Here is a 15,461-nt window from a genome sequence, read left to right on the forward strand (position 1 = left end):
ATTATGTTTGTTTCATTTCTAAAAATTACTCTCTGGCATATAAACCTTTCTAATCAAGTAACAAGAAATTATTATTACATCAAACAGGAGTTATCCACTTTCATTAAAACACATTCTCAAAGTTTACTTATTATATTGAGTTTTTGGATAAATTTGTTTTCTAGTAAGGAGGGAGTTTTATACACAATACTCAGGTATGCAGGAAATATAACTTCTTTATGATACTTGACCTTAATTTTCAAGACAGAGCATCGTTTCTGAAGTAGAATAGCTATATTTTCAGAGTTTGTTTCACCTTTTCCTAATTTTTTATCTAAGGTCTGAAGACTCCCAGTAAAGGGAGGGAGTCTCTTCTTCCACCCGAACATCTGTAAGCCAGCAGTCCCTTCACATGGGCTCCTGATGCAGTTTCTTACTTTCTTATTAGATCTTGAAGGTTGTTTAATGAATTTGATTTCATTTGGTGGTTATAAAAATTAAAAAAGGCCGGGCGCGGTGGCTCACGCCTGTAATCCCAGCACTTTGGGAGGCCGAGGTGGGCGGATCACGACGTCAGGAGATCGAGACCATGCTGGTTAACATGGTGAAACCCTGTCTCTACTAAAAATACAAAAAATTAGCCGGTGTGGTGGCGGGTGCCTATAGTCCCAGCTACTCTGGAGGCTGAGGCAGGAGAATGGCGTGAACCCGGGAAGCGAAGCTTGCACTGAGCCAAGATCACACCACTGCACTCCAGCCTGGGTGACAGAGCGAGACTCTGTCTCAAAAAAAAAAAAAAAAAAAAAAAAAGTTAAAGAAGATACTTTATTGAAAACACCTTACATAATGCTTGGCACAAATTAGGCCCTCAATATATGTTGTTATTTTTGATGCTTTTATTATTGTTATTAAAATGTAGAGAAACTGGAATCAATAGAAAGGGCCGAAAATGAGGAATGTGAGAAAAGTCTTTAAAGTATAGAAACATAAAATCATGAAGAAAGTAATATAAGTATGGAAGCTAAGTGTTTGGTTCAATGACTGTACTCTACTACTAACTTCTGCTTCTGTCCATTTACATAAGCCCCTAATTTAAATTTATGGCCTATATAAAACTTCACCTTTTTAGTGTCAGCAAAATGATAACTCATGAGTGCTAACTCCTCTCCTTCTATTTGCCCTTTCCAAGTAAGGCCAGAAAGTTTTGGAATGTATTAATTATATTATTATTGTTGTTGTTGTTGTTGTTGTTGTTGTTATTTTGATAGAGTCTTGCTCTGTCATCCAGGCTGGAGTACAATGGCATGATCTCCACTCATTGCAACTTCTGCCACCTGGGTTCAAGCAATTCTTCTGTCTCAGCCTCCTAAGCAGGTGGGACTACAAGCGCACATCACCATGCCTGGCTAATTTTTGTACTTTTAGTAGACACAGGATTTCACTGTATTGGTCTGGCTGGTATAGACCTCCTGACCTCAGGTGATCCGCCCACCTCGGCCTCCCAAAGTGCTTATATTACAGACGTGAGCCACTGACCCGGCCAATTGTATTATTTTTGTTGGATTGCTGGTAGTGTTATTAGTGACATTTAGACTTCAGAGAGTAAAAGGTGAATTGCAAAACAAAAATAAAATTGTATGATTGGGACAGCATTATATCCACTGATATATCCACATTCAACACAAACCTGTTGAGCATCTTTATCTCTGTTAAGTTTTCCAAATGATGCAATATCTTCAAAAGGTGTCCAGAAAGGCTTATCAGGACATCCAAAACTAGCTTCAGCAAAGTCTAACAACCTAACCAAAGGTAGGATTCAGAACCTTGCAGTATCACTGTCAAAAGGCCCCAATCTTCGTTTCCACTATAATAATAATTGAAATGCCAATTAATTTTATATATTAATTTTAGAGCTCTGTGTACATTTTACTATTGACATTCTAGTATTTTAGATTTTTTTACATTATATTATTTTGACTATAATGTCAATATAATTTAAAATGATATTACCACTTAGTTTCAAAGGCAACAATTCTTTAGTTCTGATCAAAGTACAGTTTTTCCATAGTTTTATGAATTTGGCTTTATAACATGCATTCATGTAACATGAATCTCAGGAGGGATTTTTATTTAGATGTGGGTCTATGGTCCAGCCATGCCTGGTTCACAAAATGTGGTCAGTCATTTCATTTGCCCCAGAAGCTACACTTGGGAAAGAAAGAAAAGGGGCTTCATGATGGCTGATTAGAGGCATCTCTTACTTGCCTCTTCCACTAAAAAGGACTAAAATAGTGAGCAGATAATTACACTATGACTAGATCATCCACAACAGAACATGGAATTCAACAGAGAAATGACAGGAAACATCTAAAGCAAAGAAAGTAAGGAAGCAAAGAAGCCTGCTTGTCTGGGATCGAATGGGAACTGGGAGAGACTCCCCAGTGTTGGGAGAGGGTAGATGAAGAATCCTGGCCATGGGAGATCCCCTTACCCTCACGGGCCATGAGACTAACACAGGGAGCTCCCTCAAAAACTGCACTAAGGCATTGCTCCAGAGAGAGAGCTCATGTGGGTTTCCACAGTCCCATTAGTCCTGGGCAGTGGTAGCATGATGCCATTTTGAGAGCCCAGCCTACTCCTGCCCTGCAACTGGAGCCAAAGAAGCAGCCATAAGAAGCAATCCTGCCCCCTGAGCAGAGGGACAGCTGCACATTCTGATACACCCTGAAGACAAATACCACAGCCCATAAACACTGTGGCTACAGACTGTTGTGGGCTGAGGTGGAGGCAAAACCCACACCCTCCCAGCTGCCTGCCTATGGCTCCTCCAGGGAAATAAACTTTCCCATCCCCAGGAGCAGGGCCACAATGTAGCTATGCCACTTTCACCTGAGCAATTTGCCAGTGACCTGGGGCTCATCTTGCTCCTGCATAACACAGCCAGTGTCTTACACACCATCCGAGGGCCTGAAAGCACAATGTGACTTGGCCGCATACCCCCAGTACCTTAGCACACCATTGAAGGGCCTGGGGATTGCCCAGCCTAGTCCACCACTGGTGGCACCTAAGCACTTTTTCGAGTGTCTGAGGTTGGGCCCACTCAACTTGCCCATACCACCACAGCTGTAACCCACCTATGGGTACTACATGCAGGTCTGGGAACCAGCTCACCTAACTATAGTTAAAAACAGCATGGACCACTTGGGTCCTAGGGATTTGTCCCACCACTGCTACTGCCATTGTCCATGTCATACCAACTACCCACGAGCTTGAGAACCTGCCTGTACACCAGGCCCACTGCTGCCATTCCCAGCATCTGAGCAACCCACCTGGAAGCTCAAGAATCAGCCTGCCTGGACCCATGAATGCCGGTGCCAATGTGCAGCACCCTGGAGCCATAACAAAGGCATCTTTAGCTCACTACTGCCACCATGGAGACCTGAAGACTGGCCTACTTGGAGTCCCAGTCCTCAGCAAAAACTACAGGCACCATAAGACACTCTAAGCCTCTAAGAAAATCACAGACACCACTGGTGCTATTTACAGCCAAAAGAATAGTACAGAGACTACACTACTGCATACACCCAGATTCAAAGCCACAGTGCTCTACCCAACCAGCACCATAGATACATCTTCAAGAAAAAGTCCTCCTCTATGAAAGCAAATTCAAAAAATTAGAAGTAGTAACTGTTATACCGAATGCACAGACATCAACACAAGACAGCAACACAACAATGCACAACACAAAAAAAAAAACATGAAAAAAAAAAAGAAAATATGTCACTTTCCAAGGAACAAAATAAATCTCCAACAATAGATCCCAATTAAAAATAAATTCATGAGATCTCAGAAATTAAAAAAATTGACACTAAAGAAGCTGAGCAAGATACAAGAAAATTTCCCCCGGTAATAATAATAACAAGAAGAAGGAGGAGGAGGAGGAGGAGAAGGAGAAACTGGAAAAATAATTCAGGATAGGAATAAGAAATTTACCATAGAGATAGATTACATACAAAAAGAATCAAACAGTAATTCTGGAACTGAGAAATTCATTGACTTAAATACTAAACCTGTTAGAAGCCTTAAAGAATAGATTAGATGGGCCGGGCGCAGTGGCTCAAGCCTGTAATCCCAGGCTTTGGGAGGCCGAGACGGGCGGATCCCGAGGTCAGGAGATCGAGACCATCCTGGCTAACATGGTGAAACCCCATCTCTGCTAAAAAATACAAAAAAAAAAAAAAAATCGCTGGGCGAGGTGGTGGGCGCCTGTAGTCCCAGCTACACGGGAGGCTCAGGCAGGCGAATGGCTTAAACCTGGGAGGCGAAGCTTGCCATGAGCTGAGATCCGGCCACTGCACTCCAGCCCGGGCGACAAAGCAAGACTCCGTCTCAAAAAAAAAAAAAACAAAGAATAGATTAGATGAAGCAGAATAAAGAATCTCAGAACTTGAGACAAGTGTTTTGAAATAACCGAGTCAAACATAAATAAATTAAAAAAAAGAATAACAATGGATGAACAAAGCCTTCATAACATATGGGACACCAAAAAGTTAATATTCAAATATTCAAATCACCATAAATATTCAAATCATTGGGGTCCCAGAAGGAGAAAGAGAATAGGTTTTCTATTTTGTTAAACAGCCTATTAAATAAAATAATAGATAAAATCTTCCCAATTCTAGCAAGATATTTAGACATCTACATACCAGAAGCCCAGAGACCCCCCCTAAATAGATACAATGCAAAAAGCTCTCCTCTGTGGCATATTATAATCAACTGTCTAAAGGCAAAGAAGACAGCAAAAGTTTCTAGTCCCCCATGAAGGAGGCCATGTCAGACTAACAGTGGATTTCTCTAAAGAAACTACGGGCCAGGAGAGAATGGGATATATTCAAATGCTGAAGGAAAATAAAAGACTGTCAGCCAAAGACACATTATCCAGCAAAATTATCCTCTATAAGTAATGGAAAAAATAAAGTCTTTTTCAGACAAGCAAAGGCTGAGGAAATTCGTTCTCACTAGACCAGCCCTTTAAGGAATGCTCAAAAGAGTCCTAAACCTGGAAGCAAAGGATGACATCTATCATCATGTAAACACATGAATACATAAAACTCACTGGTAAAGTAAGCATACAAATGAAGAAGAGAAAGAATGCAGGTAGTACCACTAGAGAAAATCACCAAACTATAGTGACAAACAGTAAGAAAAAAAGAAAAACAACACCATCAAAAAAAAAAAAAGCAAAACAACCAGAAAATAATTAGCAAAATGAGAAAAAAATCCTCATATCAATAATATCCTTGAATTAAATTTTCCATTTCAAAGATATATCATGGTGGAAAAAAGAAAATATAATCGAAGTATGTGCTGCTTACAAGGAACACATCTTATCTGAAAGAAACATATAGACTGAAAGTAAAGGGATGAAAAAATCTATTTCATGCAGATGGAAACTAAAAATGATCAGGATGAGTTATACATATATCACATAAGACATACTTTAAGTCAAAAACAGTGGAAAAAAGGCAAAGACGATTATTATATAGTGATAAAAGTATGAATCCAGCAAGATGATATAACAATTTGAAATACATATGTTGCAACATTGGAACACCAAAATTCACAAAGCAAATATTACTAGTTCTAAAGAGAGAGGGGGACTGTAATATAATAATAGTGCAGGACTTCAACATTTCACTCTCAGTATTTGATGGGTTATCTAGACAGAAAATCAGCAAAGAAATCCCATTGGATTTTTTGTTCTAAACTTTAGGCCAATGGACCTAAGAGACATCTACAGAACACTTTACCTACCAAACACAGAATACTAATTTTTGTCATCAGCACATAGAACACTAATGTTAATGATGTTAGGCTACAAAACAAGTCTCAGTAAATTTTATAAAATGAAAATCATATCAAGCATCTTTTAGACCAAAATGGAATAAAACTATAAATCTGTACCAAAAGGAACATTGGAAACTCTACAAATATGTAGAAATTAAACAACATGCTTCTGAATGACTGTTGGGTCAATAAGAAAATTAAGATGAAAACCAAAATATTTCTTGAAACAAATTAAAATGGAAACACAACATACTAAAATTTATGGGCTATAGCAAGCAGTGCTAAGACAAAAGTTTATAGCAATAAACATCCATATCAAAAGGATAAATATGTTAAACAATCTAACACTGTACCTGAAAAAACAAAGCAAAAGCAAACCAAACTACAAATTAGCAGAAGGAAAGAATAAAGATTAAATCAGAACTAAATGAAATAAGGAAGGTCTGAACAAACAATAAAAAGGATCAATGAAAGGAAAAACTGGTTCTTCCAAAAGATAAACAAAATTGATACATTGCTAGCTAGATTATTTAAGAAAACCCAAATAAAATCAGAAATGAAAAAGGAGGCATTCCATTTGATATAACAAGAATTAAAAAGGTCATCAGCATCTATTACAAACAACTATTCAAAAACAAACTGGAAAATATAGAGGAAACAGATACATTTCTAGAAACATACAAACTACCAAGACTGAATTAGGAAGAAACAGTAAACATAAACAGACAGGTACTAAGGAGTGAGATCAAATAATTAATAAAATGTCTCCCCAAAATGAAGAGCTGAGGGTTGGATGGATTCACTGTCAATTTCTACCAAACATGTAAAGATGAACTAATACCAATTCCCTCAAACTTTCAAAAAAAATTGAAGAAGAAGGAATTCTCCATAACTCATTCTATGAGACCAGCATTACCTTGGTACCAAAACTGGACAAGGACAATAACACCAAAAATTGTTGGATGCCAATATCCTTGATGAACATAGATGCAAAACTCTAATCAAAAAATAGTGGCTAAACAAACATAACAGCACATCAAAAATATAATACACCATGATCAATTATTATTTATACCAAAAATGAAAGAAGGTTCAACATATACAAATCATTGTGCTACATCACATCAAGAGAATGGAGGATAAAAATCATATGGCTATCTCAATAGATGCAGAAAAAGCATTTAATAAAATTCAAGACTAACTTTATGATAAAAATTCTCAACAAACTAGGCATAGAAAGAAAACAACTCAAAATAATGAAGACCATATAATGCAAACCCACAGTGAACATCCTACCTGGGGATGTTCTCAGTTCCTCTGAGAACTGGAACATAGCACTGGAAGTCCTAGCCAGAGCTACCAGGAAAGAGAAAGACATAAGAGGCATGCAAGTTGGAGTGGAGTAGTCAAATTGTTGCTCTTTGTAGATAAGAGGATCTCATATTTAGAAAAACCAAAATACTCTGCTAAAAAGCTCTTAGAAAAGATAAACCATTTAAGTGAAGTTGCAGGATACTAAATTAACATACAAAAATCAGTAGTGTTTATATACACCAATAATGAAATAGCCAGAAAAGCAACCAAGAAGGCAATCCTATTTATAATAGTTATAAAAAATACCTGGAAGTAAATTTAACAAAGGAGATGAAAGATCTGTACGAAGAAAACTACAAAACTGTAATAAAGGAAATTGAAGAGGATACAAACAAATGGGAAGACATCCCATGCCCATGGATTGAAAGATTTATTATCATTAATATGACCATACTACTGAAAGCAATCTGTAGATTCAATAAAATCCCTTTCAAAATATCAGTCATTTTTCACAAAAGTAGAAAAAAATCCTGAAATTCATATGGAAGAAAAAAAGAGCCAGAATACCCAAAGCAATCCTGGGCAAAAAGAACAAAGCTGGAAGTCATCACACTACCTGACTTCAAAATACATTACAGGTTTCAGTAACCAAGACAACATGCCACTGGTATAAAAATAGACATGTAGACCAGTGGTACAGAATAGAAAACTCAGAAAAGGATTCACATATTTACAGCCAACTGATCTTCAAAACAGCTGTCAAGGATATACATTGGAGAAAGGACACCCTCTTCAATAAATGGTGCTGGGAAAACTGGGTAACCATATGCAGAAGAATGAAACTAGACCCCTATCTCTCACCATATACAAAATCAACTCAAGATGGATTAAATACTTAAATGTAAGACCTGAAACAATTGAATAACTAGAAGAAAACACAGGGAAAACTCTTTAGGACATTGGTCTAGGCGAAGATTTTATAGCCAAGACCTCAAAGGCACAGGCAACAAAACAAAAAATAGACAAATGGAATTATATTAAACTAAACAGCTTCTGCACAGAAACAGAAACAATCAACAGAGTGAAGAAATTGCCTCTTGAATGGGAGAAAATATTTGTAAACTACTCATCCAACAGGGGACTAATATCCACGATTTCCAAGGAACTCAACTCAATAGTAAAACAAAAACAAACAATAAAAAAATGAAAAACAAACAAAATCCCATTAAAAGTAGACAAAGGACATGAATGGACATTTCTCAAAAGGAGACATACAAATGACTAACAGGTGTATGAAGAAATGCTTAACATCACTAATTATCAGGGAATCACAAATCAAAATCACAATGAGTTATCAGTTTGAAAGGCTATTTAAAAACACAGAAAATAACAGATGTTGGTGAGGCTGTGGAGGAAAGGGAACTCTGATACTCTGTTTCTGAGAATGTAAATTAGTACAACCATTATGTAAAACATTAGGAAAATCTGATAAAACTAAAAATAGAACTACCATATGATCCAGCAATACTTTTCCTTTGGTCTTTATCCAAAGGAAAAGAAATTAATGTATCAAAGAGATTCATGCACTCCCATGATTATTTCAATGCTACTCACAATAGCAAAAGTATGGAATCAACCTTGCACTCCAGCCTGGGCCACAGAGCGAGACTCCGTCTCAAAAAAAAAAAAAAAAAGATAAATGGATAAAATGTGATACATATACACAGTGGAATACTATTTAGATATAAAAATGAATGAAATTATGTCATTTGCAGTAACATGGATGGAACATAGGTGCCATTATATTAACTGAAATAAGCCAGTCACAGAAAGACAAATATTGCATGCTCTTACTCATATGTGGGAGCTAAAAAAGCAGATCACGTGGAGGCGGAGTGGAATGATCGATATCGGAGACTGGGAAGTATGTAAGTGTGTGTGTGTGGGGGGGGGGGGGGTGTTTAGATAAAGAGAGAGCTGTTAATGGGTACAAGCATACAGTTAGATAGAAGGAATAAGTTCTAATGCTTGATAGAGTAGGATGACTATAGTTAAAAATGATGTATTCATTTTTCAAAATAGATAGAAGACCTGAAATGTACACAAACCCTAGAAATGATAAATACTTGGGTGATGGATTAATATCCCAATTACCCTGAATTGATCATTATACATACTACACAAGTAACAAAATGTCTTATGTACCCTATGAATAAGTACAAATGTGAGGTATCAAACATTTTTAAAAAACTAAAAAATTTAAAATAAATACTCTTGGGTTTTAATATGTAAGCAACTTTTTTCTCCACTTTCGTTTAGTTTTCTGGAAGTATCAAAGGAAAATTTTAAGCTATGAATAATTAATTTTCTGAGTGTTTCCACCTTGAATGAAGAGATGAGGAGGTAGAACTTACATGAGAAGCTCTAAGATTTCTCCTGGGTGTGGTGTTTTCAGATGCTCCCTTAACTAATAAACACACACAAGTTTGTTTGTTGTTCGTTTTTTTAACTAACTTTGAGGACTTTGTAGAATTGTGGAGACCTGTGTGTAAATGAGATAAACTATTATTGTATACAAGAGAGTGCAATGTTGTAAATAAAATAGAAAAAAGAAAAAGAAAAGAAAAAGATGTATATATAGGCTGGAATCCATATTTTCTTGGGCATAAAAAGGAAATGAAATTAGAAAAAGAGCATGAAAACGCTGTGTAGAGAGATTAGAGAAGAGCTAGGAAAGTGGACAAACATAAGACTAAGTCAAAGTTGTTGAGGAAGGAAGAATAGTAAAATGAAAGAAGAGAGGCTATGACAGAGAAGAGCTCAAAAAAGACCATTGCCTTGATTAATCACAAAGTCTGCATAACTTGTTAGAGTGCAGCTCTTCCATAGTACTGTGTTTCCTTGATAAAGATTAAGTATTATGTGAACTATAAGAAAGTTGAGTTTGGGAGCCTTTTTCATGGTAGCCTACTAATGTTAAGTAACAAACTAAATATTTTGCCTTCCCCATAATAAGAAACTTTGTCAAGGGCAAAGCAGTTAAAAATATTAAAACTATGGAATGGAGTAAACTCCTTAGCTTGGTTATTATATTTCATTTCTAGGGAGTTGAGAAGGCAAGTAGAGTAATGGCAAACTGCTTTTGATAGTAAGAAATCGACCAGAGGAGAAAAACAGGGAAGCAGTAAAGAGCAAATGGTTAATGATGTAAACAATGGAAGGAACAGCTCCAAATCTGTAGTGTAATGTGGGATCTCAAATATTTATTAAAATAAAAGTTACATGACCCTAGTAAGAGAAGAGTGGCTCACATCAGCATAAAGGGTTGGAAGATGTACAGAGCTATTGTAAGGAAAAAGGACAATTCATGATGTGCTTATTTCATATTGCGTGCTTGTATCAAAACATCTAATCTACCTCACAAATATATACATCTACTATGTACCCACAAAACTAAAAAGATTTTTAATAAAAGTAATTTTTTACCAATTAAAAAAATTAAAAAAGAAGAGCAACTACTGAGTAAAGTTTATAAAATACTGGTAAGAAAGAAACAGGAAAGCAAAATGTTACTTATGATTCCTCATGGACTCATGCATTTCCGCTTTTTATTTATTTCTGCTTTATTAGTTTTTTCATTGGTTTTATAAGTCATTAAGCCACTACAATAAATAATTCTGCTTTATTTGTAATGTGATTAATTATGCTGATAAAAATTGTTTTGAAGGCTGCTAAGAGAGCTGTGCATATATTCAGAGTCCACTATACCTACTCATATTAGGGAACATCTTATATTCTTGCACAGATTAAACAAACAGATCTGATTTCTTACTTTTCTAGTAATTGAATTATGAGAAGCAGAAATGACCTGATACATGAAATGTTAGCACCACATTTCATACAATACCAGAGATAATTTTACTTGCCAAATTAATTCAGTTGGCTCTGTTATGAGTTCTACTACATGGATGATAAACAGGTGGAAGTGCTATAAACAAAAGATAATGATAAATGGCAGTGTTTCAAGAGGAAGGTGTAGTGATGTCAAATGAAATGTCACTGAAGTCAGTGCTAACCAGACTGACATTACAACTTCATGGTCTGGTACATGAAGGGAATAATACAATGAGTGGAATTAACAAGCGTGCAAGAGTCTCTTTCCTGTGACCCAAGGATGGCTAAGGAAAAATAACCAGAGAGGAGCAGAGGGGTTCTTAACTGCAGAAAATCTTATTTTTTATGTTCTTCACTGAAAAGGAAAAATGAATCATTCCAAAAGGTAACAAGAAAGTATACTGCAGCAAAAATTTTAATACAGGCTGCAAGTTTGGAGACTTGTGTAAATCAATGTGAAATAGTTTACAGTATTCTAGCACCTAGTAAACACGCAAAACACATTACATATTTATGTTATCATAGTCAAAAGGTTGTTGTCATTTTGGGAACAAAATGATTTCCTAAGAAAAGGAGCATAAGATTTTTTTCCACCAACTCACAGCTGCATTTCCCTAAGTCTCATCAAACTACATGTAATTAAGGGATCAAAGTAGTGGATAAATTATAACATATGACCTATTTTGAAATACTTATTGGAGAGGGGCAAGCTATTTGTCTTAGAAGCATGGTGATATGGTGAGTGTGTGTGTGTGTGTGTGTGTGTATATATATGAAAAATATATTTGTTTATTTTATATAAATATATATATAATTATATATAAATTTATATAAAATTATATATATTAAATATATATTTAATTAAATATATAATATATATTATATATATTAAATTATATATAAATATAAATTTCACATATATGTGAACTTTACCACATTTACCAAAACTTAAGGAGATACAGGTTTTTTATTTTTTGTTTTTTATATGTGAATTAGGGCTAAAAGTACTTACTCCTTATGGTTATTGTGAGGATTTAATGAAATAAAATGTATTATGCTCCATATTTATCATATAGTAGACATTCTATTTGTTTCTTTTTTCAAATTCAGTACCAGTAAATAATGTGACTGACACAGAATTCCATGAGCACAAGGAAAACTAAATAAAATCTTCACTGTTCTGAACAACAACTGAGGGGATAAGACACACTGGTGTGATTTTTGTTGTTTGTCATGGTATTGATATTTTGGATAGAGACTTTTTAAAGAAATTCTTAGATGAATAAACTTATAAGGTAAAGATATTCTTAAGTAGTACTGATTTTGACTATTGAAATCATCACATGCATGTAAGAGAAATGTACATCCACTCTACTGTGAAATGAATGTTGAATTTCTCTTTAAATCATGGAATTTTAGTGAGTTTTACATACAACTTTCTCTGTTCTTAGATTTTTATCAAAACAGGTCTCATTTGCAAAAGTGTGGGCAAGATCATGTATAAACTGTATTCTCAGGAAGTAAGAGATACTAAACATTTCATATGGGAATAGAATCTGTGTTCTTGGCCTTATATAATGTCACAGTGTCAATGCTCAAGTTATAAATCACTCACTCATATAGGTGTCTTCTAGGGAACAAAGAGCTAAACAAAGAGCTGTAGAAATTATTCATGATCTAAGTCACATAGTTTTCATAACCTTTTATTTTAAATTTACCTTCACTCCTATTTAAAGTTTCATAATGCCAATATTTTTAATTGGCGGAATTAAAAAGTACAATGTGAAAACCAGGAAATTTAGAATTTATTAGGGAAGGTCACAAGCTTAAAATGAGAAAAAAAGGGTACATCACCTATATTTATTTTCCATCTGCTCAGAAATTATTCAGATTGCCAGCACATTGATGTATCATTTACTCATAATGATGCATTAATCACAATAATGAGGAATCAATTTTTGGATGTTAAATGAACACTCAGAATTAGAAACCCTGTCATTTAGAAGGCCAGTTAATGAGAGCAAGGTGGAAAAATTGCTTGATTAGGCAGTTGACTTCTTTAATACAAATGTTTGTGTCTCTCTGAATTTAGAGTTTGCTGAACAATAGAGTTTTAATGCAAATTTTCTTCAAATTAGATAGAATAAACTACTTTTAAGAGAAAATTTTAAGTACAACAGCTTCATTGAGAACGTACTTTAGACACATTTGATACTCATGTTGGATGTAATTGAATTGCTATGGTTTGTGTGAACTAGAGAACAGGAAATTGCTAACTTCAATTGACTGGGTATGCTAAAAAAAGGCAGTACAAAATTCAGTATGTTGATTTACATAAAAAATATATATACATATGTATATAGACATATACATATCTATAGATATGTTCCTATATATAGTTCTTATAGCTATAGATAGCACATTTACATACATACATATATACACACACACATATATGTATATATATTTCTGTATCTGAAAATTATGTCTTCTTTGGGAGCAAATTTGCCACCCATTACGGATGAGAAGCCTTTGCTTTCATAGTTTCTCCCACATAAGAGGCTTTGCTTGCTTCCATATTGCAACTAACTTTCTTGTCACATAAGTAGTCAATGGGTCCACAGCAGGGATTGGCAAGCTGTAACCCCAAAGTCAAACCCAGTCTGTTAACAGTTTTTGCACAGCCTATGGGAACTAGGAATAGTTTTTATCATTTTAAATAGTTGAAATAAATAAAAAATAATATTTGTGACACATAAAAATTACATGAAATTCAAATTTTAGGGTCTATAAATAAGGTTTTATTGTACCACAGACACATTTATTCATTTTCATTTTTCTGTAGTTGCTTTTCTGTTACACTGGCAAAGTTGAATAGTTACAACAGACATGGTCTGGCCAGCAAAGATGAAAATATTTACCGTATAATCCTTTAATGAAGAAGTTTTTTAATCCCTGGTCTAAAAGGCATAGTATAGAAAATAAGCACCTTGGGAGTGGGGCTGAAGTGTAACGTGGAAGTCAGCTTCTATTCTTTTTTCTGTAAGGAGGTAAAATGGGATAAAACAATTTTTTTCATCTCTGCTTGCTTTTCTTAAAACTTTAAGGTACTATTCAATTTCATGTTTTATGATTAATCTGATTTTACTCTAAATGTTGTAGCAAGACGACCTCAGACATCAAGTTAAAGAAGGAAGGGGTTTGCTTGGCCAGGGGTGTCGGCAAGACTCCTGTCTCAAGAGCCGAGTCCCCTGAGTGAGCAATTCCTGTCCCTTTTAATGGCTCACAACTCTAAGGGGGTGCATGTGAGAGGGTTGTGATTGAGCAAGCAGGGAGTACCTGACTGGGGGCTGCGTGCACCGCTAATTAGATTGGAACAAAACAGGATAGGGATTTTCACAGTGCTTTTCTATACAATGTCTGTAATCCATAGATCACATAACCGATTACGTCAGGGGTTGGTCTTTAACTACCAGGCCCAGGGTGTGGTGCCAGGCTGTCTGCTTGTGGATTTTATTTCTACCTTTTAGTTTTTACTTTTTTCTTTCTTTGGAGGCAGAAATTGGGCATAAGACAATATGAAGGGTGTTCTCCTCCCTTAATGTGATAGGCACAATTTGTTTATTGGTTAGTGTTCTAAATTTATTTCTGTGGGACCCAGATGTCTTAATTCAACAGAAAAAAATATGCTGAATTGTGTTTGGTTATTTTGAAGTCTGTTATGTAACTGTCATGCGCGTCTGTGTGAAGAGACCACCAAACAGGCTTTGTGTGAGCAATAAAGCTTTTTAATCGCCTGGGTGCAGGCGGGCTGAGTCTGAAAAGAGAGTCAGCGAAGGGAGATAGGCGTGGGGCCCTTTTATAGGACTTGGGTAGGCAGTGGAAAATTACAGTCAAAGGTGGTTTTTCTCTTGCGGGCAGGGGCAGGGGTCACAAGGTGCTCAGTGGGGGAGCTTCTGAGCCAGGAGAAGGAATTTCACAAGGTAATGTCATCAGTTCAGGCAGAAACCAGCCATTTTCACTTCTTTTGTGATTCTTCAGTTACTTCAGGCCATCTGGATGTATATGTGCAGGCTTGGGCTCAGAGGCCTGACGGTAAGTTCTTCTACGTAAGAACAAATTAAGGCCCCATTGTAGCACATTATACTACTCTACTAGATAGGACACGCTTCTGAGGTCTTTCCTGTCAGAGTATCTAACATGAGACCCTGTGTGCCTTCTCACCTAGCATGCTTAATGTATAAAATAAAATTGTGATATGTTCAACATAGTTATTATAATGATAAGGACACTAATACTAAAAAAAGTCATGATTTATTGAGCACCATTTTGTCCCAGGACTGTTCTAAATGCTTTATATGTATTAATACATTCAATCCTCACATTTACCCTGCGATTTCTAATTTTATTGCCATTTCACTGATGAG

Source organism: Piliocolobus tephrosceles, chromosome 15 (assembly GCF_002776525.5).
Source record: "Piliocolobus tephrosceles isolate RC106 chromosome 15, ASM277652v3, whole genome shotgun sequence".
In the NCBI taxonomy this organism is placed as follows: Eukaryota; Metazoa; Chordata; class Mammalia; order Primates; family Cercopithecidae; genus Piliocolobus; species Piliocolobus tephrosceles.